Source organism: Mus caroli, chromosome 2, assembly GCF_900094665.2.
Source record: "Mus caroli chromosome 2, CAROLI_EIJ_v1.1, whole genome shotgun sequence".
NCBI classification, from domain to species: Eukaryota; Metazoa; Chordata; class Mammalia; order Rodentia; family Muridae; genus Mus; species Mus caroli.
Genome location: NC_034571.1, coordinates 9,625,786 through 9,652,309, shown reverse-complemented (window position 1 = coordinate 9,652,309; position 26,524 = coordinate 9,625,786). Strand labels below are relative to the sequence as shown.

The 26,524-nt window shown below is 40.5% G+C and overlaps 1 protein-coding gene across 2 annotated transcripts in view; it reads right to left on the bottom strand.

Annotated features, from left to right (window-relative positions):
- Pter (phosphotriesterase related) overlaps nt 1-19,452 on the bottom strand; it is a 61,840-nt gene extending 42,388 nt beyond the window's left edge. For both annotated transcript variants that reach the window (XM_021156499.1, XM_029470377.1), the window contains exon 1: nt 19,311-19,452. The gene's annotated coding sequence lies outside the window, so the exon portion shown is untranslated. The remainder of the gene's footprint in view (nt 1-19,310) is intronic.
- Between the last annotated feature and the right edge of the window lie 7,072 nt (nt 19,453-26,524).

The following is a 26,524-nucleotide window of genomic DNA, read 5'->3' as shown; positions in this document are numbered from 1 at the left end:
GGAGGGGGAGGGGGAGGGGGAGGGGGAGAACCTGGCATGATCTTAAAAAGGCATACTGGGATCTGCAAGCAGCCTGCAAGACCTCAAGCATGAACTGCATGCCTGGTTCATTATGAAAACCAATGACCCATGGGCATGGCCCAAAGATGAGCCCTGTGTTGGAATGGCAACCAAATAGGCAATGTAGGGCACGGACTGAGTGCTGGAGAGAAGAATGCAGGAGTGGCAAGTTAGGAAAAGACACTAACAGATTTGTCTTGTACCTCGGGGGCAACATTTCAGGGTACAACAAGCTTGGATGGGCTTTTTCCAGTAACATGGAAAAGTGTTAAAATTATTACCATATAAGACAAAAACTGCTAAGTCTTAAAAGCTGACTCAAACCGGCATTACTTGGTGATTAAATCATCTCTGAAACATGTTACTTAGTGTTGACAGAAGATAAGTCACTTAAAATGGCCAGAAAGTTCCTAGTAATTCAACTCTGAACTCAGGTTCAAAGTGACTTAACTCTGAACTGAAAACCCACTCATTAATATAGCATTAGATGAATGAGTGTATTTTTATAAAACTATATATTATAACCCCAGCTTTCTATATAGCGAGTTTCATTGCCTTTAAGAGCTTACTGAGCATCAAAACAGTTATTTACAATAATAATTTCAGGGGTTTCTCTGAAGAGCTTAATACACTCCTGCATACTTTAATTAACTCTCCTAATGTCCAGGGCAAGCAGGCAAGGGATGAAGGTGAGTCATGGAAAAGTACCCAAGAGTGGAAGACTGGACCACAGGATGTGCTTTGAGATGAAACCCTCTTATTATTGCTCCCATTTCAGCAATGAGGAAATGGAGTTCTTGTTCAGACAAGGGTGAGGAGCTACAGTCCATTTTCACTAAAGGCAAGCACACTGCTGCAGGCTCTGGAAGCGTCCCCTGTGGGACCTTCAAAAATAGGATCCCAAGCATGACCCCTGAGGCTTGTCTTTTGAGAGTCGACCAACACTTATTAACAAAGACCTAAAATGTGTGCCAAAGAGAATATACATCAGTTTGCCCTTGGAAAAGAAACACGGAACAAGAATCTCATCATGTGGTACACAACCTATCAGCTTTGATTGATTGCTTCTGGTAGGTGTCTTAAGTACCCCTCCCCCCCCCCTTTTTTTTCAGTACAACAAAAAACCAGACAGAAAGGATTTACAGGAATGGAGATTCATTTTGACTCCTGATTTCAGAGGAATCACTCCATGTTTCCTGGTCCTGTGCACTTAGGTAGATCGTCATGGCAGAATATATAGCAGAGACCATTCTTCTCACATTGCATTGAAGGAGCGGGAACATGAATAAAGCAGGGCACATTGTAACTTCTTGCCAGTGGGATCCACTTCCTACATTTTACCACTACCCATTAATACCATTATTAATGGTCCAACAAGGGACTCACTATGTCAAAGTCCTTCAGCTGTATCATCACCCAAAAGGCTCATGCAGACACTCCTACCAGTAGGCTCTACCCATCACTAAAACAATCTTCAATCCAGTAAACTTGTCAACCAAGACTACGCAGCACAGGTAGCTTATATGACTTCATCTGTCTAGAGAAGTTCTTATTCTCTCCTCGTGTTAACTTCAGCTCCTGGGAGATGACTGTGTATTCCTTGGTACCAAGGATTGTATTAGGGGTAGGGTTAGTTTTTGTTGCAAATGCAGTACAGATTGTAGGGCTAGACATTGGAAAGACTATGGCATGGTTTGGCTATGGTTTAAACATATCCTTCTAAAGTTCATGAATTGGGAACCTGGCCCTCATTATGCCAAAGTGAGAAGCAGCATAGCCTTAAAGAGAAGGAGCCTAGGGAACATAACTGGCTCACTGTGGGGAGTTCTCTTAGAATCTCTTAGTTGGCATATGATGGATGTGCCAATGAGTAAACCTGGAGCCTTCCTAGTCTCTTTGGCTTTCACTCTCACTAGGAAGCTTTCCAAGTTTCAATGATATCATGATAGCACACATGATAATGTAACAGTCATGGGGATCCACATCCAAACCACGCAGATTTGGGGTCATGCTATTGAATCTCCAAAACTGCAAGCTATGTAGATTTATTTTCTGTGCAAATCACCCACTTTCATGTACTTTGCTGTAGCAACAGAAAAATGGTGTATTGCAGACTAGAAAACTGAACAAGTCCTTCCTATTACTTCTTCCTCTGCTATGCTGGTGCCAACTTTAATTCAGGCTTGAAGAGACACGTGTGTGCAATTGTCATATATAATCTTGTACAAACCAACTTAGCTTCTTATGAAGAAAATTAAGGACCCTAACTGCTTTATCAGACCAATGACATTCACTCAATCCAATGCTCCCTGTAATGTTCCAAGAGAAAACTGTGAGCTATTTCCCATAAACATAAAGGATACTAAGTCTCTTAGAAAGGTTTGTTTATGGGGTAGAGATGGCCTAGCGGATAAGAATGCTTACATGTTCCTCATGAAAACCAGAGTTTGGTTCCCAGCATGCAAGCTTAGTGGCTTACAAACACCTGAAACTCCAGTCAGGGTATCTAGCACCCTCTTCTGTTCCCCTAGGCACTGCATGAATGGAGTACACGAGTGCATATGCGTACACACACACATATGTACACAAGGCATACACCCAGACACATACACATATACACATGTGCACACACACAGAAACACACACAGACGCATGCACACACATGGCATACACACATTCATATACACACAGAGGCACATGTGTGGGCACACACACAAGACATACCCACAGAGATAAACACAAACACATACACACATACACAGACACATGCACACAAGACATATACATAGACTCACATACCTATATACACAGAGACACACCTACACACGCATGCACACCCACACACATCTTGAAAGGTTTGTTTAGCACAATATTTTATCTTGTGCATTTTTATTCATGCTTCCTAAGATGTTGTAGACTCATATATTTATTTATTCTTATTACTGAACATAATTATTTAGCTATATTCTTAAACAATTGCTAAAGAGAAAGTTCCATTAGTTATAGCTTATAATACGCTTTATCAAAATCATCAAAATACCTAAGGACTATAATTTTAATCTCTTTTTTGGATTTGATTTATGTCTGTAACTTTAAGAATTTTACTATGTTTCTTGAATAAAAAAAAAGTTATTTTAAGTCAAATCACAAATCCACTGCCAAAACATGTCAGATGCTGAAATGCCATCCAAGCAAAGTATGGTTTTGAATTTAGATCAATGATTTCAAAGTAACAAAAATATTGGATATTTTTTATTATGTATTAAAAAAATCTGTGTTTACAGTGATGGTGTCTAAGTTTCAATCAACCTTAAATGTTATGTGCTCAAGAGTTTTTAAGCTGAAAGGGACTACGAGGGTATTTCAATCCCATGTCTTTTTTTTTTGCATATATGAAAACTGGACCCTTGCTCTTTCAAAGATCCAGTAATCTAAACCAGAACCAAGTCTCTCAGCCTCTCAGCCTCATAATCTTTTTTATTAAGCCATAGGAACATCTGCTATGACTGTCACAACGAGTTTCCATGGTCTTTTTTAATATGGAAGTGCTACTCCAAAGAAAATATCATTTATTGTTGTAGAAACACTGCTACAACAATCAAATCCCAACCACACTGCTCTTGGGGTGCCATGAAGCAGCCACTGGATAGCCATGTTAGCCTTTTCTTAATTATAAAAACAGGGATTTTAGTAATTTAGACTCACCTACTTAATTTGGTTGTTGCAAGAAGCAATAATAAAAATAACCCTAAAGCATACTGCATAGCTAAATGCAAACTAAATGCTTAACACAAAAGCCCATCTCAACTATATTTAAACCAAGAAGCAATAACCAGTTGGAGTCATAATTAGGAATGAGTAGCATGAAGCGTCTCTATGTCCTTAGAACCTCAGAATGCGCTAACATAACTGCACAGCGGAGAGGCTCTGGAGTTCCTCGGTTTTCCTGATTCTCTGTATTCCTGGTTTGTGTTTACCTAAGCCATGTAACAAGTATGGGTTGAGACCAAGTTAGAAGTCAGTGCCTCCTCTCAGACACCATGGCCAGGCAGGAGGCAGTGTTAAGTCAATACCTTTGGCAGATTTAAGTAAGTACCTTTGTTGTTGCTGATGCACCCTGAAGAATCTGCCTTGGATTTCTCCTGCAACAGAGCAGAAGCTCCGTCAAAAATCATTTGCTAATAGTAAAATATGGCTTCCCAGGTGACATGCAAAATTGTCTAGCTTGAGCTGACCTTTAAAAAAACAAACAAACAAGAACCTATTGACTGGATTCTCTTGGATAAGAAATAGACTTCATAACAGGGAAGGGTGGAAAGGAATAAATAATTATATTATAAAAGTATTACAATTGCAAATTTTTGAAGAAAGGTGAGGATATTGGGCATAGAAAACATGGCCATGCAGGAATGCCTGGATAAAATGCATGCCTAGCATGCCAAAGTACCTGGGCTCCATCTCCAGCAGCAGGGTGTGTGAGAGTCATCTGGGGGTGGGGGTGGGGTGAGATTTGTCAGTCATTGCTGGGAACTTAACTCAGTGGGACAGCACTTGTTTAGGAAGTGCAAGGTCAGTCCTCAGCTCCAGAAAAGCAGGAGACCAATTTCCCAGCTAAGCTCACACTGTAGCACTGAGCTACAATCTCGGGCCTCATTTATTTAAAATAACATATTTTATTCTATGTGCACTGGTGTTTCACCTGCATGTTTGTTTGTGTGAAGGTGTTGGGTCTTGGAGTTACAGACAGTTGTGAGCTGCCATGAGGGTGCTGGGAATTGAATTGAACCTGGGAAGTATAGTCAGTACTCTTAACACCTCTTAACCTTGGAGCCATCTGTCCAGCCTCAGGATGGGATTATTTTTTAAAGCAATTAAAAAAAGAAAAAAAAAAAGGACAAAAAAGGGGGAAAAAAGTCTCTTTCTCCTTTGTTCTTACCTCTTTCAAACATGGATTGTTTTGGGTCTAGGGATCACCTACCTAGCATGCATGAGATCTTGGGTTCAACCCCCAGGATCACAAAATAATAAGTATAAAGAAACAAACATGGGTTGGTGTTGCGTTTCACATACAGATGCACATATGTAATTTTCTGTTAAAAAAAACCAGATTGCTTCACTCTCTTCTACTTGGCAACATAAAGTATGATGTCTACAGGAGAAATGAAACAAGGGAGTTGGGAATGTGAATGGCTGGGGGTGACCCCAGGGCGGCTGGAGTCAGTACCTTGGATTGGATGCTTGGTTTCAGTTCTTGATGATGCTTTCTGAGAGAAGCCACTCCATGCAGTTAGTACTGAGAGGTACAGCTGAGAACGGCTCCTAAACATTTTTAAGCTTACGCTCAATATGCCTTTTTTTTTTTAAAGCCCACAGTTTTCCTTTCTGAATTGTATGTCTCCATCTCAAATTTAAACAAGCATTGCTCTCAGTGTTTAATTACAATTTAATGGAAATGGTACTTGCATTCCAATTAGCTTTTAGTTTTCACATCACGAATGTGCATCCAAGTTATTGTGTCATTATAATCTCATGTTATAATGGCTTCATAATGCAAGTCCCTGCAGGGTTGAATTAGTAGTTTCCTATGGTAATCGCCCATCACTATAATATCATAATCACATAAGCACAGTCCCCGCATGCTCTGCGGCAATCATTCTGACATTGTAAGAGCAGTTTAATAGTATTACCATAGATCCTCTAGAGAAATCATCTCACCGTCACTGCATCGCCACACAAGATTAATTACGATGGAGCCAAGTCACTGTGATATAAGAGCTTGAAAAGGAAAGAGTGTCACTCAGCATCATGGTGTCTACCTTCTTCAAAGGACAGTGCATTCCACAATAAGGCCATCAGACAACCCTTGACTATTTGTCATTTCCTAAGACACTAAGGTTTGGGTTTGTTTGTCAGGACTCAAGCAACAGTAGCAAGCTGGATCAGTACTTTTCTGGCAGACGAAGTAAACATAGACAGGGTTCCTCTCTACAAGGAGTTTGCAATCAGGTTTGCAATGAATGCTTTCATGACAAAGGATGTACTCTGAAGTGACTGGCTGAGACTCACTGAAGAACTCATTGCTGTTGTTTGTAGTGTTGATGGAGCCCAAGCCCTTCGGCATGCTAGGCAACTGCTCCATCACTAAAGTACATTCCCCAACTAGAAGAAATGGCTAATAACTAGGAAAAGAGTTGAGTGTAGTGAGTACAAGCATCATGGCAGGAAATGGAGTGCTTGTTATGAGCACCTGGATGGTCTTTTTGTATTCACTAATTCTAGGAAGAGAAAAGAACTCCAGCAGAATACATAACCCAGGGTATCTAAGGAGTGTTGTGGGCATACCCCCACATTTAACAGTATGTAAGGGGGCTTGAGACCTTGAAGAGTGGGGCTTTTGTTGGAATGCCTGGATCAGGACAATCCTATGAAGGAACTACTGACGGCCGAGCTTAGAGGAGTAGGTTAGTTTCTAAGAGGATTCGTTGTTTAAAAGAGGTGAGCTAGGGCTGGAGAGGTGACTCAGTGGTGAATATGTACTGCTCTTACCAAGGGCCTAGGTTTGGTTCTCCACAGAAGCTCATAATTGACAGTAACTCCTATTTCCTGCTACTGTATTCAACACTCTGGGCTGCACACATATGCAGTGAGAATTTTGGTTTCTTAAAAAAAATCACACAATAATATGTTCTATATTATATTTTATATTATATTTTTAATAGTATTACATTTCCTTTTTTATCCCAGGTGTTGGAAAATAAGGCTGCTTCAGATAGTCTGCAGTACCTGACTATGATTTGCCTCGTGCTCTAGCAGAGGCATGGTTCTACCACCTGTATATAGTTTGTGTGATGTTTAGCATTCATGGGACTTTTTCTAGGGTATATCAGTGCTATGGCTCCAGAGACAGTGTGTATTGATTGTTGGTTGCTGTTGGTAGTGGATTGGTTAAGTAATCATGCACAAAGAAGAAAGAAGAAAAAATTAGATATTCTGGCTGCGAAGATCAAACTTGCCTCAAGGAACTTGATGCTCCTAATCAGCTGGAGTATTCTAATGATAGTGCCACCCCCTTCCTCCTCTATCATTTTTATCACCTATATAGTGTTAGGGGGTTAAAAGAGTAGAAAAAGGGGTAGAGAAGGGTGGAAGAATGAACACACAAAGGAGCCAAAGATAGTAATACACGAACACATTGAATGAATGAATGAATGAATGAAGTAAACTAAATTCTACCTTATTCTTTACTTTTATTTTATACACATACAGAGACAGACAGACAGACAGACAGACACACACACACACACACACACACACACACACACACACACACCTGGCTACAGCCAGGATGAGTTCCCTCTTCAGATGGTGTAACAGTGCTATTTGGGTTTTCTAGTGACCAGTATCACAGGCCAAATAAACTCTTTAATCTTTTCCTCCTCTAGTGTTTTCCATGCAGGGAATGGAAATGGCACTGTTCTGGATTGTTAGGGGAAGAAGAAACAGCTTTGCGCATGTAGCATCCGATCAAATACCAGGAAAAATAAAGTATCATGGAGAAAAATGCTGCCCATCCCCCCAGAAGTCTCCTTGGTTTCCATAGTTGATACCACTGTGTAAAATGACTGTCATAGTGTCAATGACAAATGGCACACATGGCAGGGACTGGCAGAATATTGTGTTCATTGGAGGGGCCTCTAATCTCCTAGTATTCTCGGGGGATCCCACAGGAGAATTGCAAACAGATTCTCATAAGTCATGAAGAATCTTCCCTGCTCAATGCTGAAGTGAGAACAACGTCACTGCAGCACTTAGCACCATGCCTGGCCCAAAGCAGGCATTCTATAAATGTTTATGGATGGATGAATAAATTAACTTGACTGGAAAGGATGTGCTGGGTTTCAGAGCCACTGTAGGTCTGAAAACACAGGGAACAGAGTTGAGATCTGTATTCTCTGATGACATTAACAGTAGAGGAGCTACCAACTGTCAGTGCCTCAGATTACTGCTTGTCTTCTTGGTCATGGAACAGTGTAGCATTCTGACCGACAGTGGTGTCTAATCTTCCCTTTCTGGGACTGTGGACACCCGGAAGACCTCAAAATTACTCCAAGGCTCGACTTTGCAAAAAGAAGCAATAACACTTTTTTAATTGGAACACAGAAAGGATAAAGATATATTCTCTAAGTACTCAAAGCTACTTTTACCAACAAGCTGTGGAGCAATATAAACCGATTACATAAACAGAATTAGCTGTCCTTCCTTTGAAGTTATTTTTAACTTTATAGGTAAAGTCTTTACAGCCCTTACCACCCCAGGCTGCTTTGGGCCTTGTTTAGGCTTCCTATGAAATTAAATTTCATTTCCTGGCTTATTCTTTCCAGTAAATTTATCTCATGAATTTTCCATGATGTACTGGTATAAAATGTGCCTTTATTACATTTGGTTATCAGTTTTTATAATTTGCTCTACTACTAGATATAACTGAAAGTTTAAAAAAATCAATAAGTTGGGGGACTAGTAAGATGGCTCAGTGAGTCAGGGTCCTTGCCACCAAGCTTTAGGACATGAGTTCAAATCCCAGGATCTGCATGGTAAGACAGAAATGACTACTGAAGCAGCTCTCTGATATCCACTGCAAGTCATGTCATGCTCACACACAGAGATATAGATACATAATAAATAAATAACTGTAATTTTTCAAATCATGTTTAAAACCATGTATACTTGATATAAGAAGAGAAATCTATTTGTTATACATATCTTGCCATTTAGAAAAGTATTCGATTTTGTCCTCTCAGGAATTCTGAAAGCAATGGAAATAATTCTTGATTTATTAGGTGAATTCCCCCATCCAAAAAGTTATAGTATATAGCACATATTAAATGATGAGAGAGAGAGAGAGAGAGTCAGAGATAGAGACAGAGAGATGGAGAGACAGAGGGAGAGAGAGAATGAGATAAGATTGGGAGAGAGAGACACACACACAGAGACAGAGAGCAAGGCATAGAGTGAGAAGAGACAGAGACAGAGAGTATATATGTAGTAGGCAACTATATATCTTCTCTACAAGAAATATGAAGCCTACTGATGCCTTTCCCTAAAATTCTTCTTTTATAGTATGTAAATCACACATTACTACTAACAGATGAATGAAATCAAGTGACTTTACAACCCAGAAGTTCCAGGCTGTTAAGTATCTGTTACCGTTTACACTGCTCATAAGAATAAAGCAGAAGTAAGGTTCACATAATGACAGCTCCATTAGCCCTCAACTAAGACATTCCAGGGAAGCACGTCAACACTATCATTTCCTAGGTACTGTGAAAGTGATCCGCGGCCTACCTACGTACGTGTGCGTGGACGCATCGCTTAACAGCAATTTCTGGTCATTATAGTAGAAACACAGAAACTATTCTGAAGGTTTAGCTTCAAACAACAAATAAATGTTTTATTATTAAGTGGACAGTGATGTATAGTTTTAAAAAGCCAATACAATACAATCATCCACTTGGGTTTTGTTAATGTTTTATGAATGTTTGATATTTTTCTCATTGCTGTTTTGAATTGACATTAGGTGATACATGGGCATTTTAAAATGGTTTATTCGAGTATTTATTTCATTCTATTCCAGGAAAATATATAATAAGTGCAATTGTGTGGCAATTTCATATATATTAAGGTAAAGCCATAGTTAAATAGTGTATTGGCTGACAAACAATATATAGAAATAATAGTCTCTTGAAGGTGATAGGACAATGAACCCAGTTTCATTGGAATGGGTAAAACTTGCATTGTTTGTGAAAATTCAGACTGACAACATGTCTACAGCATTTTATAAGGTTCATTTTCAAGCCTGTTACAGAAATAACTACTAACACTGCTCCCAACTCATCAGAAATATAATCTTGACTTCTATCTAGGCAGAGAAAGCTATTATCCAATTTCAACTCTCAGACCTGTTTATTGATCCTATAATTGTGGACATTATTTTAAATGATGTTTGTTTAAAGACATAAATATGATATATGATTTAACGAATATGGATTAAGGCATTATTGTCAGACACAATAGAGTTACTTATTAAGCTTTGTAATATTTATAGACTAAAACTCCCAAGTTTTGTCCATCATTCTCTGTACAGAAACTACATACAAGAATTTGTTATAGTGTCTGAGGGTGAGCGTGTAACACTGTGGTAGGCATAATCCTGGTCTTGATCTCCAGCATCAAAAATAAAATCAAAGACAAAAAAATCAAGCAAAATATAAAAATGCTGTGAAACTATGGAATTGAAAGTAGTAAATAATATAAACTTATTTTGGATAGGGTGATACAAACAAAAATGTAATAAAATGGAAACATTCTTACACACACACACACACACCGTACAATGCCATTATATTGTATTTTCAATAACATATTGCAAAATTCCATTTTTTTAACCATACTATAGAAAAGAGAAGTAGTAGCACAGGCTCCTAAAGATCCTCACTGTAACAAAATTGAAGATTTTCTTACATATGGCACAAGTCTAATGGTTAAGTGAAATTTAATAGAAGAGAAATCTACAGATCCTTCAAGAAAAGTAATTTAAGCCTGGAACTGTAACTTTGAACTGTTTTCCTCTGTCTGCCCCATAGAAAGAGGGAAAAGATCCTGCTGAGGAGAATGAAGGGTGACTAAGCCAGCCGAGTGACACTGCAATACTGAGCACAAGAGCTGTCCCTTCTGCCTCATCAGTAGCATAACAAAGTCTCTGTAATGCCAGTAGTTGAAGTAGAAGATCCTCCATTACTAAGGAACTGAGTTGCTATAAGATATTTAGTTGAGAGGAGAAAGAGGACTAGCCTTGAAAATGTGCTTGACTGAGTGCTAATAAATCAAGTTCAAAGCAGCATAGAAATCAATGGAAGCCTACATCAGGCATGAGAAACAGGAGACCGAAGCGGACTGGGCCTCAGAAAAATCGCCCTTCTGAAGAACACACTCTTGCCTAATGTCAACCTCTAAGACTGCTCTTCCTACAGCAGAGAGTAGTTTCTAGACACTGCCCTGGGCAGAAAGCTCAATGGTTGGGATGGTGGTGAATGAACAGGCTGCTAAGTCAAAGACTGAATTCAAGAAACCACATCCCAAGACTCTGAAAAGATGGCAGAAGAGTACTGAGTTGTGGAAGTCATGGACATCACATTTAGCTATGAAAGGCATTATCAGAGCCTCCTTACATAAGGGTTCCAGCAGTGCTTTCTAGGTGGGGCAGCTGTTAGTGTGTACTGGTTACACACTCTTCATTGTTGTGACCTGACCAGAAGCAATGAAAAAAGGGAAGAAACATGGCTCATGGTTTGAGAGTGCATATAGTGGAGAAAGCATGCCAGGAGAATCGGGAGGCAGCTGGTGACATCATGTCACAATCAGGAAGCAGAGAGCGATGAATGCTGGTGCTCAGCTTACTTTCTCCTTTCTCTCTCTCTCTCTCTCTCTCTCTCTCTCTCTCTCTCTCTCTTAGATATTTTCTTCATTTACATTTCAAATGCTATCCCGAAAGTTCCCTATACCTTCCCTCCACCCTGCTCCCCTATCCACCCACTCCCACTTCTTGGCCCTGGTGTTCCCCTGTACTGGGGCATATAAAGTTTGCAAGACCAATGGGCCTCTCTTTCCAGTGATGGCCGACTAGGCCATCTTCTGCTACATATGCAGCTAGAGACATGAGCTCTGGGGGTACTGGTTAGTTCATATGTTGTTCCACCTATAGGGTTGCAGATCCCTTTAGCTCCTTGGGTGCTTTCTCTAGCTGCTCCACTGGGGGCCCTGTGTTCTATCCTATAGATGAGTATGAGCATCCACTTCTGTGTTTGCCTTTACCTCTTTTTATTCAGTCTGTGACCCCAGGCCAGGAGATGGTGCTGCCCACGTTCAGGGTGAGTCTTCTGCACTTAAGCTTCTTCAGAAATTCCCTCAGAGAAAAGATGCTTGAATGCCTGCATATTAGGTGATCCCAGGTTCAATACGGTTAAAAATGAAAATTGACAAAGAGATCTGCAACCCTGTAGGTGCAACAACATTATGAACTAACCAGTACCCCGGAGCTCTTGTCTCTAGCTGCATATGTATCAAAAGATGGCTTAGTCGGCCATCACTAGAAAGAGAGGCCCATTGGACATGCAAACTTTATATGCCCCAGTACAGGGGAACGCCAGGGCCAAAAAGTGGAAGTGGGTGGGTAGGGGAGGGGGGGTGAGTATGGGGGACTTTTGGGATAGCACTGGAAATGTAATTGAGGAAAATACATAATAAAAAATATTAAAAGAAATGAAAATTGACAATCACAAAACTAAAGACAATTCTTAATTATGTAAGAATTATTTGACTTATGCATGTAAACTTCATCTCATTCAGGCTCGTAAGTATCATATCTTGTATCACTGAGGGCTACACATATCATCCCTTTCCTTTTCCCTCCTTTTGTTTTCTGTTTATTTACTTAGGCCCAAACTAGCCTAGAATTTACTCTGTGCCCAAGAGAACATTTGATTTAGAGAAAATACTTGGATAAAAAAATGCTTGCAAATTACTAAAAAATAAAATAAAATAAAATAAAGAACCGTTGCTAAGGCATAAAGTTGACTATATATATATTTTGACTGTCTAATAAATTCTGCCTAATCCACTGAGTGATACTGTTTCATTTTTATCTAATTACTTCAATGTTAAGTCACAAGCATAAAGTTTCCTTTCAAATAACATTCAAGAGAAGTTCATGAATAAAGTACACTCCAGAGATTTGCATTCGTCACTTAGCAGCTTGCATTACCATAGTACACTGGAATTACCCTGTCCCCCAGTATTCACACATTTGAATTTCTGACCTGCAGTGCCTCAGAACAAGAGTACTTGTTGAAAGGGTCTTACAGAGGAACTTTGCTGAACAATGTTGCCAAGGTAGCACTAACCCAACGGGACTAGGTTTTTTTCATAAGAAGATATCAGAACACAGACATGCAGAGGGGGAGGGGGCAGTGCACAGACACAGGAAGAAGTCTGCCAGCCAAAGAGAATGGCCCCAGGAGAAGACAATCCAGCTGAGTGGAGCTTGAACTTCCAATCTCTTGATTGTGAGAAAATCCATTTCTGTTTTTTAAGGCACCCAGTTTCTGGTATTTTGTTATGGTAGAGTGAACAAACAAATGTAGTCCAATACTGGGGGCCATCTAATCTAAACTATAGAAAAGCCCTTTAGCTACTGCTGGAGGTTTAGAGTTCTATAAATGGAGTGGTGATGTTGTAGGAAAGGCAGGCCAGACTGTGTCATTCAATGGAACACAATGTGACAGATTTTGATGGCTTCAGGTGGGAGTTGAAGGCATGGCCTCAGACAAAATAAACCAGGAAGCTAATTAGAAAGTTAAACAGCTATCACATAATGTAAGTATCAGTGGTATGATGGGAACTGGCCAGAACTGGGGTGAGGACTATAGGCTATTAGAGACAAGACTATTTAACTTCCCAGATGTGTAAGCTACTAAAAAAAAAGGAGATGCTAGCAGTGTGATGGGGTGAGTGAGAAATAGATTTGAGAGTTCAGGAAAATACTTAGAGTGTTTAAAGATCAGTACATATATAGTTGATATACAGAGTTAATAGTAAGCAACATCAGGATAGAAATTTTAGTTGATTCTCAATAATATTGAAGATTTTGTGGAGGCATGGTTTAAATACACAAAAGAGCATTAAATTAACAACAATATTTACCAATATTCTGTTCAAAATGCTTTTCAAACACTAAATAATTACCCAATTAAGCCACTGTAGGATAAACTGTTACTACTGCAGATTTAGTGAAAAAGATTAATAATTATTATTTTAACAGTTTCTGTGAGTAGGACAGTGTTTACTGTATAGAACTGAGCACACCTCACACCATCTTAATGAGGAGGGAGCAGAAGAAACAAAAGGCTGATTATCTACATGAACTCAGTAAAATAAATAAATAAATAAAATAAAGAATTGCTTAAGAACCAAGAGCCATGGCCTGTAACAGAGAATTTAATATGCAAAGCTGAGATCAAAGTTGGCAGAAGGCTGTTTATGAATATTGTCAATACTGGACATCACAGACTGACAATAGAGAATCTTTGGTCATTCCCTGAACAACATAATTCATCACAACAGTGCTCCGGGCACTCACGTCCAAGCAGTTTATCACTATCACATCACTCGTTTGAATACAAGAAGGGGGAGTGTTGATTTTTGACCCTAGGGAGGATGGATTTATAGCTGGCAACCCTCAGAATGCAGCCAGGCTCTGCCCAAAGCAAACTGTTCTTGCTTTACTTCTGTTTAAGTTCCAGTCAAAGAGAGCACAATGCCTACAGGATTCAAGGAGCAAAGCCCAGATCTGACACTCTCATATCCAAGTAAAGGTAGTCAGGAAATCATATTTTAAATGCCGTTTAAACTGCATGGGAAAAATAATATTAGTCAATGGTGAGTACACATGATTCATTTCAAATGTCCTTTGGTGACGAATCAGTTTTGGAAATGCATCCACTGGTAACTACATTTGGGAAGGACTTGCTCTTCACAATTCATCCATGATTATTCCTCCCTATTGGAAAATGTGGCAGCATGCTAAATAAATAATGTGTGTGTGTGTGTGTGTGTGTGTGTGCGTGAGTGTTCAAATAAAAATGGGAGCCTTGATTTCTACCCTTACTGGGTATTGAGTCTGTATGTATTCTTACTTCAACCTGGTTATGCTTGCAGAATATAACTAAGCACCTAAATGCTGTTCACTCTACCTTTGTTTACAATCATGAAGGTGACTAGGGCACTGTGGGATCCAGTGCACCCATTATTCTCCCAACACTGAAATGAACAACTGTCACAAGAAAAGTCTTCTACAGCACCTTCCATGAGGCTCTCTGGGAATCTGGTAAATTGAGTACAGAAATTCCTGGATACATGGGGCTCGGACCTCCTGCAGTCTTAAAGGCAAGGTTCTCTGGGTGAGGGTGCAGGAACACATTCTCCAATCCCAGAGGTCAAAGACAACAAAAGTGTATTTGCAAGCCACTTCATATATCTAATGCTATGTGACAGCACATGTTGTCAACTTGATAAGAACCTAGGACTGCTTAGAAGACAAGGCTCTTTTAAGGCACATTTGTGAGGAATTAGTTTGATTCGATTAGTTGTGGTCCATGCCTGTCTGGGATTATTTTGATGACCGCCTCCTAGAAGTGCTATCGTTTCTTTGGCTAAGATGCTGACTGAGCACCAGCATCCCTGATCTGTGTTCTGCATGCTGACCATAGCTGCAACGCAACCTGGGATCTTTCTGCCCTGCCTTCCTCACTGTGATATGAAGTATCCTAAACTCTGAGCCAAAAGGAGCCCAGCTTTCCTTCAGTTGCTTTTTCCAGGGTGCCTCAACAATAAAACTAAGCAATTCCAGAGAGTAACATGTGACTCAATGAATCTCTTTCATCTTAATCTTGCTCTGTGAGGGTGTTTCCAGAGAAGAGAAACTGATGGGCGAGACTGCCCTGAGTGCAGGCAAGCAGATTTTCACTGGCTAGGGTCGTAGACTGAATAAAAGGAAGAAAGGGGAAAACCAGTTGAGCAGCAACATTCATCTCTCTACTTCCTGACTGTGACCACAACATAACCAGCTATCACATGTTTCTATTGCCATGCCTTCTCTGTCTCGATGAACTGTACACTCAACTATGAGCCAGAAAAGAAAAAGGAAAGCCTCCTCCTGCAGCAGGATTTTCCCTGTCCAATTATATTAGGGCAGCAGGAGGCCTGTGATTGGACAGGGAAAAGGGACAGAGTTGCAGAGTCAGAGAGTGTCTTTGGAGAGAAAAGAAGGCCAAGGTAGAGGTGGATGTGAACCAGCATGGCTTTAATCAGCCACAGGTAGTTATGATATCATTAAGGTTAGAATAATTTGGATTGGTTCTGAAATTATTGTATTGGCATCTTGTAATTGAGAATTTATTGATACATAAATCTGATTGGTTAATTATACACTTTAAGAGTTAATTATAAGCTTTAAGAGTTTTCATTCTACCAGATAAATGGGTGTTGTGATGGCTGACTGTGGGGTCATTGTGTGGGGCTGGCGGCAACGGCTCAGGACCTCTGGTCCAGAGAGACTGCCAAGTTGAGATCACCCAGCTGGGGCAGAAAGTACCTCTACCTAGTGCTGGAACTTGTCGTGATTTTTTAATATTTCCTGCAAAATCCTTCTTTAACTTGCTTCATGTCTGGTATTTGGTCAAAGGGACAGGAAAAATGAAACCTACACACTACAGGTCTTACTATGAACCACATGTCTTCTATCTTTTCTCCTATTGGTCCAGCTTCTTAATCATTATTAGCCTGAATATCATGGTTTTTGAAGTGGCAAACTAAGACTAATCTTTGATTTTCCCCATTTTCTTTCGCAACCACACTCAACAGCAAGTTCAATGGAATCAAGATCTAAACCACTCAACAGATGCACTTATTCAGTAAATCCTTAAGAGCCTCATTTACTTATGCCACAACATCAGTCAGGAGAAAACAGCACTAAAGGCAACCTGCAAAAAAAAAAAAAGATGCAGCCTCTTTCCTAACTGTGCTGACACATACCTGAAATGCCAGCTCACAGAAAACACAAGGAGACTTGAGCCTTAGGCCAGCTTGGGCTACATAGTAAAGTATCAAACATCAGGGGCTACACAGAGAGATCCCATCTCTCTCATGCCTACTACAGTCCTCAAAACAAGACGTTCTTATATGAGGGAATAAATAAATAACAAGGTTATAAATGCAGTGTGCGGTGTGGGAGTTAGCAATACGGAGGGAAGGAGGTCATCAGGAAGACAATGAACGCTAAGTCACAAGAGGGCACAGTGGGGTTAAAGTAAACATGGCGATGCTCTAGCGATCATGTGACACTCCACCTCCACCACCACTGACATCACCAGAGCCACCCTCAGCTTCTGCTTTTTCTTCACTATACCCACCTTCATGTCACTCCTCTGTGCCATGATGAACACTGAAAGATACAGTCCTTTCCAAATGGCCCAAATCCCTACCTAACCTGCTCCCACTCGAATCTCCAAGTTCAGACGCTGAAACCTTCCAGAAGTTCCTAGAATCCGTCATATTTGTTCATGCTTCTCCTGCCCTAGTAGGTCCCAGCAAAAGGGATATCTCTAAGTCCTTCTGATCTTCCTACATCTGAATCTAAGTTGGTGAGACCATTCCATCACCAAACCTAAAGCACACACTCTGCTCTTACCCATCACAGCCCCTGACTTACAGGTTGTAGCTGTACACTAATTTAATCTGATATTAATACGTACATTTATTTGGTGGCTCCTTCACTCCCAAACAGAATATAAACTCAAGAGTCTGCTGCCTTTATTTCTCTTGCTCTCATTATAACCCCCAGGAGCATTCAGGCACAGAGTACATATTTATTGATTGAATAAAGTAACCCTTTCTGGCCACCTGGTAACTTCAACACCAGATGTGACCAAAACACCATTAACTAAAAGCAGTATCTTATTTTCATAAATCCATAGAGTATTAGGTTGAGTAACAACTTGGAGATCAATGACGTCTATGTGCCTAGGAAAGATAAGCAATGTGTACAGAGCTCTGTGACTACAGAGCTGGAACCACAGAGAGCCCTCATAGGTCCAAGTTCTTCAAATCAGCAGCCACTTCCTTTCTTTTTAAAATAAGATTATTTTATTCTTTTATTGTTGGGGTTGCACACCGGGCTTTGTGCATGCTAGGCCAGTACTGCACAGGGTCTTACTCTGTAGCCCAATCTGGCTTGGGGCTTGAAATTCTCCCTCCTTAGCCTCCTGAGTAGCTGGCATAGGTGTGCCAAGCCAGAAATGATTCTTATGTTGTATCCCAATTCATGATATATATGTTGGAGGGAGGACCTGTCAATAATATTCAAGGTAGAGATAGTCCAAGAGATAAGAGGACAGGCTTTGGAGTCAGAATAAACAAAACAAAACAAAACAAAAATCACTCCTTCTAACACCTTCCAGCTGTATTGCTTGAACATTCTGTATATGATTTTGCTCATCCATACTATGAAGCTATCTGGCAAAGCTGTGTAATTAATTAGACTTTAGAGCTTAGGTAAATTTCAAAAAATAAGTACTTGGACATCCCTAGGATTCAGGAACCAGGAACAGAAATAAAATCTGTTTCCTCTTTGACTCCAAAACTACATATTCTATGTTTTAGTTACTTTGATAATTGTAATGTAACATCCAGCCTCCATAAATAAAATCATAATTTCATAAAGACACACTAGCCGAATCTGGTGTTCAAATTATCTTTTTGAAAATTGTCATCTGACTGATTGACAGTCAGAAATAATCTGATCTTTTTCTTTTCCGTACGCACTACGATTCTTTCTCTCTTCCTCTCTCCCTCTCTCCTTGTCTCCTCTCTTCTTCCCTTTCCTTTTTCTTTTTTTGGAGGGACTTGATTATTTATAGAATGGCACCAGGCCTCAAGGATACTGTTGGACATCCATCCATCCCTTCTGTCTATGTAAACTAAAATGGAATGGTCCAAGTGGTTGTCTAGTCCCCGGGACCACTCTTATTCTTTCTTCGTCGCAACGAAAGCAGTATCCTTGAGTACAAAAAGTAAACGCTTGTTAGTCACTCCATGTCGGAGGAGGAGATTTGATGTCTGCTCTGGCAGGTATCACTATATCTAAGGCATCTTTACAGCCACCACTCAGATTCAGGGCGTATAAACTTTGCTCAGATATCGAAGGAGTCACATTTAAGTGTTGCAATACAGCTACAAGAAGGTAAACAATCCAGGAGAAAGTGGATTCTGCTGTTAAGGTTTGTTAAAGAAACCGGAGCAGGGAACAGACGCCTCCACCTTCCATTTCAGCCCATGAAGGGAGAGCTCGGCTGCTGCAACAGGTCCCTAGAGTTCAGCAGTCAGACAGAACCGAGCAAGTAAACCACGGGGACCTGCTCAGGGCCTCGAGCTTTCAAATCAGACTTTGGGAGACCTGAGGTTGGGGAAGATCAGCGCCCTTTGAGCCCAAGTCAGTTCTCCAAGGCCCGAGCTCCTGAAGCCAGGCCCTATGGTCTTTGCAACTCCGGGACCCCCAGAGAAAGGTCTGGGGCCTTTCCCAGGGTGCCGCTCCACGTGGCTGCTTGCAGGACAAGCCCTGAGTTCCAGGCCTAAATCCTCACCTTTCCTACCAGGTCCACAGCTACTTAACCAGCTCCGGGGCTTCCTTCCTCCCGCGCTGTGCGCCGCCTTCTCCCCTGGGAACTTGAGCTAGGTCCGCTTCCCCTCCCTTTCGGTTGTCTCTCTTCCACCCCCACCCCCACCCCCACCCCACCACCGCCTCACCCTGCCGCCGTCCCCTCCCTCCGATCCTCCCACTTTGCCTGTCCATTAGCTTTTTCCCCGCCCACTGACCCTAAGTCACTCCCACTCAGATTTAAAACCACTCCCTGCGAGCCCACGCCAGCTCTGAGACCCCGCCCATTAGGTTTCTGCTCCTACAAGGAGGTTTTTTAGGTCCAGGCTGAGCTCCCACCAGCTGGCGGCCCTATTCAGGAGCAAGCCTTAAGTTTGCAGCTAAACTGCTCTCAGAGGCTGAGTTAAGAGCCCACCCAGTCTACATCCTAATTACCCCATTTCTCTTTGGCTCAGCTGATGTGAAATCCCCAAGGAGAAAGTAAGCTACTGGATTTTTCCCAGGTCTCAATTTTCTGTAAACCAGCCTGGAAATACAGACTCCTTGAGTAATTTTTTTTTTTTTTTTCTGTGTCTTCCAAGTCAAGCACTGCCAATTTGATGTCATGCTGCGTTTTGTATCCCTATGATTAACACAGGGAATTCTGGTTTTCTCTTTTGTTGATTGTTTTGTTTTGTTTTTGTTTTGTTTTGTTTTGTTTTTTCCGTTTTCCTGAACCTGCTTGCTTCATTTAAAACTAGAGTGCTGTTCTAGAGCACCTGAAGCAGCCCTAGTACTTGGCATCACTGAACCAGGCTCAGTCAATATGCACTAAGTCTGCATGCAAATCATGGTCTTAGGAGCTGCTCTCACGATACAAAGTCTTACCTGTCTGCATTGAACTCCCATTTCATTTTAATCTGAAATCCGAGGAAGAGGAAGAACTTAGAGCAGTCATTTCTAAGGAAGACAGGTTTAGAGCTAAGAATCAATGGCTGATGAAGGCAGTTCTGTTACACTTGGAAACCAACCTATTTCTGCTTAATGTTTAAAAATAGAGTTTTATTTATTTAAAGGTTGTTACATTGTATTGTGTGTAGGTGAAAATGGTTTTCCTCGCAATTTCTTTCACTATATGGGTTCTGGGATGGAATTCAGATGGGCAAATCCCCCTTATCTGTGAAGCCAGTCTGCAGGCAATTTTTCTCTGATTACAGACAAGGAAACAGACTTAGAGAATGCTCTTCAAGTTCGAGGCCAGGACTAAACTCCAGTTTGGTTTATATCAACCATGGTACCATATCTTCTTAGGAAGCTTTGATCGGAAGGCAGAAAATACTTTTATTTAAGTCAGAAGGAAAGAAAGAAGAACAGTTACACAGTTCCCTTCTACTTCTTTCCTCGATTACTTCTCTTTTTAAGCAATGCTACAGTAGGAGAAGCCCTTGATAAGGGGGTTAGTAAGGGGCAGATATTGAGAAAAATTTAACTAGGTAAATCCTAGAATAAACATAGGGTCTCAAACTAAGAGAGGGGAGAGTAAATGTAGAAGTTAGGAAGAGCAGAATGCCCTCCCATGAGTAAGTCTTACTTATGCGTACTGGGAGACTTGACTATTGTTCCCATGAGTGGGGCTCACACTGGGATTATATAATGAATAGATGGGTCGAGGGAGGCTTCTGGAGTGATTTCAGTGCTGGCTACCACTGTTCATTGATCACACGGTAACCATGAAGCCATATAAAAGTGTGCCTGGCAATGGTTGTTACAGAGGCCTAAGAGTCCATTACTTATAATGTTCTGTATTTTAGCAGTCCACGCTGCCAGGGATGAAATTATGCACAAGGTTCATGTTAAAAACTGACTTCAGTTTTTTTTCCTTTACGGAAATGATAAAGTTCTCTACCGCCCACATTAAACCCATCGAGCAGCATTCAGATTTCACATGCGGACTCCTTCTTCTGTGGCATTTTACACCTTAAAAAGATCGCATTAAAGGAGCATGACCATAGGCTCTCATTATCAGTAAGGGAAACATGAAATTAATATGTAAACCATTTACTTATATTTAAACACTCCTCCCCTCAGTAAAGTGAGACCATAGACAACTGTGAAACACTCTAGCATGTTGGGTCTAACTGTATAGTGTTGTCTGGATGTATATTGTATGTTATTTGTATGCTGCTGCAAGTTGAATAACGAATGATGTCGAAGTTTAAAAATAAATTAAATAGTGGCTGGAGAGATGCTCATCTATTACTCTTATAGAGGAGCCCAGTTCAGTTTCCAGAACCCAGGCTGGGCAGCTCATAGCTTCATGCAACTCCAGTTCCAGAGGCTCCAACATCATTCTCTGACTTCCTTAGGCACCTTTACTGACACGTACAGACCCATACACAGACACATATGTGTAAGTAATAAGATATTTATTTACTGTGATTACATATAGAAGTATTTACATTATTTCCCCTGTCTTGTTCTCCCTACAACTTCTCCCATATACTCTCATTTCCTTCTCAAATACATGGCTTCTGAATTTTTAATGATTATTTTCATACCTCCACATACATTGTAAGTACAATCTGCTTAGTTTCACTCATATGTGTGTAGGGGTGACCACTTGGGTTGCATCAGTTTTTGGGGAGCTCTTTCCTGGAAAAGACTGGTTCTTCCTCTCTCAGCAGTCATTCATTTTCACACTTCATCTATGAGTAGGACCATGTGAGATTTCTCACACTCATGTGGGCATGTCACTTGGTATTGTCATTATTGGGCTTTGTTTAGGCAGCCACGCTGTTGACATTTTATGGGTGGGAGCAACTTCCCTGTCACATGTAGAATATGCTATGTCCCAGCAGATATCCTGAATCTGTTTAAAAATGTAAAATTAAAAAAAAAAAAAACTCCCTTTTGCTGACCTCAGAATCTATTAGCTTTGTATATAATGAAACAAGAATAATAGCCTGGAAATGCTGTGCTGTTTAACACTCAATGGTAACCTAACATCAGCTTGGGCTCCTCTTCAGTGTTTAGTCTTTCTTTCTGGGGAAACTTCCCTTGGAGATATGTTTGAATCCTGGGGTAACAATGCCCATGATGAAATACTGAAGTTTAAAAACTCACATCATTAAGGAACCAAAGGTTTTAAAATCACCCTCCCAGTTAAGGATTTAGTTCAAACACATTCTCATTTCTACAGTGTTTGCTTTCCACTTTTACCGGGTCTTTGAATTTCAACCGTGCCTGTACTCAGCCATGCTAAATTGGCAGAGAGAGGATGAGATCAAACCCAGACCTTCATAGCCCCTTGCTGTCTGGGTTAACATGCAAGAAATACTCAGGTTTTTCATAATCCTGGTGAATTGTTTTAATTATGTATACAGTTTCTAGAAACACACAGAAAGACAAAACCTAGAGTAATCCAGAAAAGTATCAGGAGATGAGATGGCGAGCACAGACAGGGTAAAGCGCATCTGCTGTCAATGCTGCCGCTGTAGAGCGTCATTGTTAATTAGGCATTATCGTCTACGGCAGCTTGAGATGTTCTTAGTTTCAATTTTGATCATAGCGTGTGAACCTCATGAACCAGTCCTATCATTTCTAGGAAACGTAGTGGTGACCAATGCATAAAAGGAGCAGAACCGAACTCTCAGCATGTAATTTTTATGTTCAATTTCTATTCATCACATAATCTTCCCCAAAGTAAGTACTTAATGTATTTTTATCTTCCTATTTAATAATGAAGTAAGGCTTGTGTGTTCAGGATCCTAAATTCAATCACCAGTACTTCAAATAATAATCATCATAACAATGAAATAATGGAAAAATAAATTAAAAATCATTTTGGGTATTAAAATTAAGTTGAAAACATATAATCTTCCAGTTGAGTGAAACTTTTACTGAGTAGAATGTCTATAGGTAATTAGACAATCTTTCTTAGGGATCAGTGGCCAGTTTGTATTAAAAGATATTTTGACACAGCCAGGCACGTCAATCATGCCTCTAATCCCAGCACTCAAAAGGCCAAGGCAGAGAGAATCACAAGTGATTTTGAGGTAAGCCAGGGCTGCCTTGGAAAACCGAACCACACCCTACTGTGAAAAAGTTCCTTAAGAAAAGAAAGAAAGGAAGCAACATTACCACATAGTGCAGCAAGTTCTCTTCTTGGTAAATAGCTGTACTGGCTAGTTTTGTGTGTCAAGTTGGCACAAGCTAGAGTCATCAGAGAGGAACAGGTCTCAGTTGAAGAAATGCCTCCATGAAGTCCAGATATAAGACATTTTCTCCATTGGTGATCAGTAGGAGAGGACCCATCTCATGTTGGGTGGTTCTGTCTCAGGGCTGATGATCTTGAGTTCTCTAAGAAAGCAGGCTGAGCAAGACATCGGGAGCAATCCAGTAAGCAGCACCCCTCTGTGGCCTTTGCATCAGCTGCTGCCTCCAAAATCCTATTCTGTTTGAGTTCCTATCCTGACTTCCTTCAGTGATGAACAGCAATGTGGAAGTGTATGTGGAACACTTACAGATGGTGCCACCTCTGGCTGAACTTGGCTTCAATGCCTAGCTCCTCTATTTGCTTGCTGTAGGACTTTACTTTTTCTTACTGTACTACCCTTATAATGTTACAGTTAAGAATGGAATCCACCTCTGGAAGAAGACATGTTACTGTTTTCCTCCATAAAGTTAATGGAGTTGGATCTGAACCAGTCAGTCACATGGCAAAGGGGCCACTCCTCAGGAAAGCAGGTCCACCTGGGATGAATAATTATACCTTAATGTTTGTATCAGGAAATCTGCACCTTCAGTGAAGTTGCTTCCTTCCTGAATCCTGACACTGAAAGGTGTAAATTTACCTTCTTCTCTTCTGTCTTTTTGTCTTATGTGCTGGCCAGAGCCTCCACGTTTGGACTTTTCCATCCTTTTGCTAATGCTTTCCTCCCATCATTCAGCTATTTGTCTGCCATGTGGCCAAACTCCATGTTGGCTTAACTCAAATAGCTGGACCTTTTTTTCTTTCTCTTTTCCATCTTTCTTCTCTAGGCAGCTGCAGAGATTTATCACTGTCTGCCAATGGGGTTTTCCTTTTAAACTCTAATAAAATTGTCTTAGAACTTTCTTTTGAATTTTTATGGTAAAGTCCATTATTAATGAAATTAGGAACCCAAAGAAGGGACCCTAATTTCCCCAATAATGTGTTTTAACTCTTTTGGGACTCCCCAAAATTCCTGATAACATTATAAAATGGAAGTACTATTTGGGATAATTTCTGGTTGCCTTTAAGATTCATTCTTCTTTTCTATCATAATGGTAATATAGTGCATTTCATGGCTGCTCCATTAAAGATTCTATTTTCCAGACTTTGTCCACTTAGACCTGGCCATGCTACACAATGAGGAAGATTTTATATGTGCTCCAGCTTATGAGGGATGATGAGAATCTAAGAAGCTGCCCTGGGGCAACAGAGAAACTTTACATGTTGAAGCTGGACAAGAGCTTATACCATTAGAGACTGGTGCATAAATTAACTGATAAACTATGTACAAGCAACTTGTCTGGAATCATCAGGGCTATATCTGATGTCTTGTAGATGGGAAGAGCAATTACAGTTTAAATTTAAAGAAGTTGAAAAGATCAAGCAGGATTTCATAAGCAATGTGGTTTGAGAGGAACAACTGGGCAATCCTTGAGATAGAGAATTCCAAGAAAACACAATGCAAGGAGTGGCAGACAGAATCCCAGGGTCCAAGGACCATGAGAAGGTACCTGACACCTAGACCAGGCACAGAGAAATTACAGATTCTGGACTAAGAATACAGGAGTAAGGGTTTAGGAATACTGGCCAACATGTTTTCAGTACAGTGGCATTTGCATAATGACAATAAGAGTAATAAAAATATCATTTATTGACTACCTGTATCCCACTCCATATTCTAAAAATGATAGCCTTGGAGGATGTCTTACAAATACTATTAAGACTTGTCTTTTACAAATTATCAGAGATGTAGTTTTTTTTTTTTTTTTTTTTTTGCCTAAAAATCTTGTAATTAAATTGAGGTTCCAATGTAGGATTTGCTGAAGCTATAGTTAAATCCCCAAGAGCTAGTCAGAAATTCTAGTAATGTGTTCAGCACAGTGCACAGCAGAGGGTTCAATAAAAGTATGTTATTATTTAGACAGGGGGTTGAATATCTGGTAGAGAAGGCCAGAAGCAAGGTAAGAGTTAACCTTGAGACACAGTGAGGTCAGGCTCCTAATACCCAGTGTGTGAGGTATGGGGTATGTAGAGGAAGACGGATGATGAGGGGTAGGAGTTGGGACAGGTCCATCAGTAAGGAAGGTTGACTCACATTAAAGAAGCAAGGAGTCACATAGCCAAGCAAGTATTCTTGCTCTTCAATACTATAGAGCAGAATCTTGAGATTTTGATAGCAAGGATGTTAGAAAGTCACGCTAACACTTTCCTTGATTGTCTCAGAATTGGTCACTTTTAGAGCCAGAAGATTCAAAACCAAAACCAAAACCAAACAAAAAACTAGTACGTGGTCATTTCCTCATGGCAGTAAACAAAGAACATCTTTGGGATTTTTTTTTATTAGGTATTTTCTTTATTTACATTTCAAATGTTATCCCCTTTCCTAGTTTCTCCTCCGAAAATCCCCTGTTCCCCCTGCTCCCCAACCCACCCACTCCCATTTCTGGTCTTGGCATTCCCCTATACTGGGTAATAGAATCTTCACAGGACCTAGGGCCTCTTCTTCCATTGATGACCAACTAGGCCATCCTCTGCTACATATACAGCTAGAGCCACAAGTTCCACCATGAGTTTTCTTTGATTGGTGGTTTAGTTCCAAGGAGCTCTGGGGATTCTGGTTAGTTCATATTGATGTTCCTCCTATGGGGCTTCAGAAGATGGAACGATCTCCCATGCTTATAGATTGGCAGGATTAATATAGTAAAAATGTCCATCTTGCCGAAAGTACTCTACAGACTCAATGCAATCCCCATTAAAATTCAAACTCAGTTCTTCATAGAGTTAGAAAGAGCAATTCTGAAATTCATTGGAATAACAAAAAAGCCAGGATAGCAAAAATGAATCTCAAAAATAAAAGAACTTCTGGGGGAATAACCATCCCTGAATGCAAGTTGTACTACAGAGCAGTAGGGATAAAAACTTCATGGTACTGGTACAATGACAGACAGGTAGATCAATGGAATAGAATT